Source organism: Aphelocoma coerulescens, chromosome 6 (assembly GCF_041296385.1).
Source record: "Aphelocoma coerulescens isolate FSJ_1873_10779 chromosome 6, UR_Acoe_1.0, whole genome shotgun sequence".
Lineage (NCBI taxonomy): Eukaryota > Metazoa > Chordata > Aves > Passeriformes > Corvidae > Aphelocoma > Aphelocoma coerulescens.
This window is the reverse complement of record NC_091020.1, coordinates 4,544,127-4,548,323: the sequence shown is the minus strand read 5'-3', so window position 1 is coordinate 4,548,323 and position 4,197 is coordinate 4,544,127. Positions and strand designations below refer to the sequence as shown.

At 46.3% G+C, this 4,197-nt stretch overlaps 1 long non-coding RNA gene across 1 annotated transcript; it reads right to left on the bottom strand.

Moving 5' to 3' along the window:
* Nucleotides 1-3,098: 3,098 nt before the first annotated feature.
* Nucleotides 3,099-4,077, bottom strand: LOC138112795 (uncharacterized). The gene is made up of 3 exons (XR_011151839.1): nucleotides 3,773-4,077; nucleotides 3,323-3,515; nucleotides 3,099-3,229 (listed from the first exon to the last, which is right to left on the bottom strand). It is a non-coding gene; the product is annotated as an uncharacterized lncRNA (long non-coding RNA).
* Nucleotides 4,078-4,197: the final 120 nt, after the last annotated feature.

The following is a 4,197-nucleotide window of genomic DNA, read 5'->3' as shown; positions in this document are numbered from 1 at the left end:
TCCCTCACATTTACTACGGTAGAGAGACTTCTGAAGAATAGAAATATTTCCAGGTCAAAAATCAAAGTGAAGCTGTTGCAATCTATTTGTGAGCACTGTCTGGGCAGAAGGTCTGAAAGTCTTGCACTATCCCAATAGGTCTGTTAAGTCCTGTGTGTTCCTACAAAGTCACATTCTGATGCTCTTGTTGACGGCAAGGAGCGTTTGTTCAATGATCAGCTCCACGAGGGTCAGTGGGACTGTTGCAGAACATGAACTGCAGGATAAGGGCCAAGACAGTCAACTGAATGACTGGAAGATTTAGCAGCCTTAATGATTGAGTTGTTTGGGTATTTCTGGAAGAAGGTGCTGGTCCAGAGGTGTTAAGAAATCCTGTTGACAAAAAGCAGGATTCATTTCTGTAGACTGGAAATGCCTTATGTGTCTTCTGTTTGACAACTAACTTGAGAGATCTCTACAAACAGCCAATTTCAGTCTTAGGGTGGTTCCCAAAACCTAAGACAGGGAAAAATCAAGTTTTAAAAGTAGGTTGGCTGGGGCCTGGATCAGAGATACATAGGGGAAAAAACACCATCTCAGTATGGAGTGGTTTGGAACACAGATAGACACAAGTACCAGGAAGACCTTTGACTGGAAATGTATTGTGCATGTTACATGCTTTGCTCTTTATCCTCCTTTTTCTGAAGAACTGTCTGTGGACATTTGGAGATTATGCTGTTAGCTGAACAAACAAAAGGGATTAAAGCTGGGCTGGTTCATTTTTCCACTCTCCACCCATCTTGGAATTCATTACCATTCATTGCCACTAACTGAAATAACAAGGGGACCAGCCGCTTACAGCACTGCTTCCTCTGTCCTGATTTCCATGTAGTGGCAGATTTGTCCATGAAGACCACCAGGCAGGCATAGCCATAGGAAAGGAGCCAAGCTTCCACAAAACGGCTTGGTCATGCCAGGATCCCAGCACAAGGCTAGCTTGCATGCTAATTCCTTTTCACTAGAATCAATAAGGGCTGAGGGATGTTAATTTTATGTTTGCCTGTATGTATTTATATGTGTGTGTGTGCTCGCATTTAAATGCACATATGTCTGTGGGAAAGGTCTGAGCTTTGCCTCGTCTGACTTTTGGGCACAAAGTCAGTTGAGTCGTTACCAGAGTCTGCCACAGTCCTGAAAACAGCCTTTCTGTGACCTGTTCTTCCTGCCAAGGTCAACTGGAAGACCCACCCTTGAGGTCCTTTTTGCTGCCTCCACACATTGAAGGTACCAGCCTGAATGGGAGCAAATGATCAAAGAGTAGCTGTTACATTTCCAGATGCCAGGAAGGATAAAAGCAAACCTCCTTCCACTCTGCCTTTGTGGGGGGTAGCTGATGGGATGTGACATCTGAGCCTGTGGATGTCTGGTGAAATAACTCTAGGCAGCACATGGAGATACTCATCTCTCTCTGTAACCAGCGGGAGAGCAAGGGAGCTGCTCCTACACGAGGTGAATCACTCACGAGCCCATCAAGAACCTCAGGGAGATCCTCGTTGTGAGGATAATGCATGTTATTAATGCATAACACCAGCTTTTGTCCATGCTGACCCTACCTGCAGCTGAGCTGGGTTGTGACCAAAAAGGCGTGCGGAGGTCCTGGAGAGCAAAACCAGCATCTGGCTCCCATGCTGGCATTGCATGGGGATATGTCACAGCCCCTCCAGTGCCGAGGCCTGAGTATGCTTCCTGCACCACTCACCAGTGCGAAGATTTCGGCATGCAACCTGAGGTGGGCTGGGAATTTAGCTGCCTCTTGGCCGTGGTGTCTGAAGCAGGGGCCCAAAAAAATTGGTGTGCATGCGCTCTGTGACCGCTCAGAAAATGTTGCCAATGAAGCCAAATTCCTTCCTCCAACTCGCATGCAAACAAGCCACTAATTTCACTGGCAGTTGAATGTGCATATCTGAGGGCAAAATTTGGCCAAAAGCCTTTGAGCAGAAGTTTTAGCATAATCACCCAGGAAAAATAAAAGGGGGGGAATTGCAAGTGGCATTTTGCAGAGAAAGAAGGGTAAAAAAGTAGAAGTCAAAGTGTTGAAAAGCTTTCCAGTAACAAAACTCTTCTAAGTTCTTCAAACAGCACAATAGCTATTGATGGGTAAAAAATAAAAAAGGACAGCATATCCTCTTGAATTTATTCTGATCCCAACAGGCTGTCCTTGGCATTTTTTTCAGAAGAAACCCTTCAGTAAACATGTTGTCCAATGTGGAAAGACACTGAGCATGTCATAGAAGCAATTTGTAAAACATTCTGGGAGACACACCAATGCTGTCAGGGCCAGGGAGCTGCTTAACTTCACTCTGATTTACAGATAAATACAGTGTGTCTGGGGCTTCCAGTTGCCGACTGTGCAGGCCAGCCCCCAATTACGTGCTGTGTTCTGACTCCATGGGATTAATTGGGACCACCAGGAAGCGTGGCAGCAAGAGTAACCTTCCTGCTTGCATGCTGTTGTAAGGACTAAGGAGAAGAGCTTGTGTGGCAAGGTGGGGCTCAGCTTCTCCCATCGTGGAACTGGGGGCCTAGTGTAAGATGAAAGGTAAAGAGGACATTGTAAAATTAGGATTTTCTGGATGTTCCCGTGCAGGTAGAGCTCTGAGTGTTGAACGTGGCTGGCCTGTTTTTTTAACTGTGATGCACATTTTAGTGTATTTGGGGGTTTCTGCAGGATATTGAAGTGAAACAGGTGCCCAGTTGAGATATTTTGGTTTTTATGGCATACTGAAACCTGCATAGGACATTTGCCCTCCAAGCCTGTGGTGCAGAAAAATGCTGGAGTGGCCTGGAAAGGGCTGGGTGGGACCTGGCTTTTATGGATGAGGGGATCAAAAGAAGAGGGATGCAGCTGTCTGAAAATGCAAGTGTAAGTGTAACTCATGCAGAGTGATTAACCAGCATTCTGATGGTTTTTAATTACTGGACTTTTCCCCTGGAAATGGCTACTTCAACACAGAGGCTGGGACACAGCAGGAGTGTGTTTCAAGTGTAAATAAATGTCAGGTTTTGGTACAAGGTCCCAGAAAAGCTGGAATTATAGAAAGGAGAAGGGAAGCCAGGAATCTACGCCATGGAAAACAGCTTTGTGCTGAGTTGTTTATTTATTTATTTTTAATATGTCTCAGCAAGGTTATGAAAAAAAGCACAAGTGGATCTGCTGGAACTGTTGTAATATTGAAGAGAACCTTGTGTCCTGCAGACAGAAAGAGAGGAAAATAAGATCTATGTGTGCATGGGGAAAATGGAGGGGAGGTGAAATTGCCTGCTTACAGGCAATAATATTCACCATATTGGTCTCATAGTGCAGGACAGTTCTGCACAGGAATGTGATGGCATGAGCCCTCGTCCCCAAAGAGGAGCTGTCAAGGTTTTGTCCAACTCCCAGTGCTCCTCAACATGCAGCAGGTTTGGATCCTGATCCTCCACCTTGTAGTCCCTGATTTTTCTAGTCCTGATCTTCCACTGGCAATGCCTGCCTCCTGTGAATAAAGTAAAGACAGCATGACCTTCTATCTCTTGCTCCCAGCAGGTTCTACACACCTCATACAGGAGAGTGCTAGTTGGGAAAAGGCATTTCAGGGGCACTTCAGGTTTCCAAGGCTTGGGAAGTAGTGTGTGGAAAGCACCTCCTCACCCCTAAGACAGCAAACCATCTTACCATTGTACAATTACTTGCAGTTGGAGGGATTTGTCAGTGGGTTGCTATTCCAGACAGGTTTCTGAAAAGTTTCCATACCTCTTATGAAGATCCTCTGACCCACGGGGACTCCCGTTGGTGCAGCTGCAGCAGGAGCTGTCATGTGCAGGGTACACTGGGTGCACAGGCTTTGCCATCAGAACTTGAGGAAATGGGGCTGGTATTAACTGCCTGCCTTCCCCATAGCAGTCCTTAGCATTCCTGACATCAAAAACTGAGCCATGACTCCTTTCCTTCCCCCTTTCCCCTTTTCTTTCCTTCTGAAGAGGCTCAAAGAGCATGTCCCTTCCACAGGTCTCCTCTCCACCAGCTCACCTCCCTCCCTGCCCTCAATTGAAGACAGCTGCCAGGGAACATTTTTGGTGTTTAGCTGAAGTGAAAACACATGGGGGTGGGGGAGGCAGGATAGTGTTCATAATGTAATTACTGTCATTTTGGGAAACCTGGGCTGAGGTGGGGAGAGG